General features: G+C 47.7%; 1 protein-coding gene across 2 annotated transcripts in view; it reads left to right on the top strand.

Annotated features, from left to right (window-relative positions):
• LOC100494435 (cytochrome P450 2K6) overlaps positions 1–1800 on the top strand; it is a 212256-nt gene that overhangs the window by 63370 nt on the left and 147086 nt on the right. The gene's annotated exons all lie outside the window — the stretch shown is intronic.

Genomic DNA, 1800 nt, shown 5'->3' with positions numbered 1-1800 from the left:
GCTCCTGTACAATCACTCATAATCTCATACAGTAGATACAACTTAAACAAAATTAAATCAAATTACAGTTATGGTTGTGGGATGAAAACAGTATTGTTAGAAACAATGGAACTTTGGGAATCCTTTTGAATAGCTCACCACAAAATGTTAAACCATTAGGCGGGGGTGTAGTGAAGATATGACTGCAAAATTCATATAGACAGAAACAAGAGCCCCTCTGCACTCCCCCATTATCAATATAAAGTATATAGGACATTAAGCCATTTTGTGCATTAAGCTGCCAAGCAATGCCCTCCCCTTTCAGCAAAACAGAGATTGTCTGTCCTTATATTGCAATATATTCAAGCCCCCAGTCTGGCCTGTCCTACACTCACTCACCCCCGGTCTGGCCTGTCCTACACTCACTCACCCCCGGTCTGGCCTGTCCTACACTCACTCACCCCCGGTCTGGCCTGTCCTACACTCACTCACTCCCGGTCTGGCCAGCCCTACACTTACTCACCCCCGGTCTGGCCAGTCCTACACTCACTCACCCCCAGTCTGCTCAGTCCTACACTCACCCCCGGTTTAGCCTGTCCTACACTCACTCACCCCCGGTCTGGCCTGTCCTACACTCACTCACCCCCGGTCTGGCCAGTCCTACACTCACTCACCCCCGGTCTGGCCAGTCCTACACTCACTCACCCCCGGTCTGGCCAGTCCTACACTCACTCACCCCCGGTCTGGCCAGTCCTACACTCACTCATCCCCGGTCTAGCCTGTCCTACACTCACTCACCCCCGGTCTGGCCTGTCCTACACTGACTCACCCCCGGTCTGGCCAGCCCTACACTGACTCACCCCCGGTCTGGCCTGTCCTACACTCACTCACCCCCGGTCTGGCCTGTCCTACACTGACTCACCCCCGGTCTGGCCAGCCCTACACTCACTCACCCCCGGTCTGGCCTGTCCTACACTCACTCACCCCCGGTCTGGCCTGTCCTACACTGACTCACCCCCGGTCTGGCCAGCCCTACACTCACTCACCCCCGGTCTGGCCTGTCCTACACTCACTCACCCCCGGTCTGGCCTGTCCTACACTCACTCACCCCCTGTTCTGACCGGTCCTACACTCACTCATCCCCGGTCTGACCAATCCTACACTCACTTTCATCTGAATTATTAAGAATTCTACTGCTTCATTATACATTTTACACTGGTAGTCCTTTTTGTTTTAGTATTTCTGCATAAATATGACCTACAATGTGATCTGTTTTTGAACTTTTTTAGATAATGAGAAGCCAACCAAACAAACGAGTCAATTGGTCCTTTATTTATCGAGGAAAATTAAATCACCTTTAAGACTTGCATAAAAGACATCATATTTTAGGTCATATTTCTGTATTAATATTGAAAATTTAGAAGGGTTCGAAACACCACTATGCATGTTGACATTGCCTCCCCAGAAATAAAGTTGCAACTGAAACAAATGGAATGCTCTATGAAGTAGTAGAAGTTACCATTTAAGGGGAAAAAGGAGCCCACTTGGGCTTCACTAGATTTGCACACAATTGAGGTTGACCTTACACTTTAGTATACACTGCACCCTAGGATTTATGCCTGTGTACTGTCAGATATTTCTTGATTTCTGATTCTTTCCAGAGCAGAAAATTAGTTGTTAAATCCAAGCAGGTTGAGTTTTTTTTTGTAAGAGATAATCACATCATAAAAATATTCAGTAAAGGCTGAGAAATGCACCCATTAGGGTCCCTGGGCCAATGGAAGCTTTAGTCTGCAATTTTCAGCAGATTACAAATCCAAA

This window comes from Xenopus tropicalis, chromosome 5 (assembly GCF_000004195.4).
Source record: "Xenopus tropicalis strain Nigerian chromosome 5, UCB_Xtro_10.0, whole genome shotgun sequence".
NCBI classification, from domain to species: domain Eukaryota; kingdom Metazoa; phylum Chordata; class Amphibia; order Anura; family Pipidae; genus Xenopus; species Xenopus tropicalis.
This window is presented reverse-complemented; position numbering and strand designations above follow the sequence as displayed.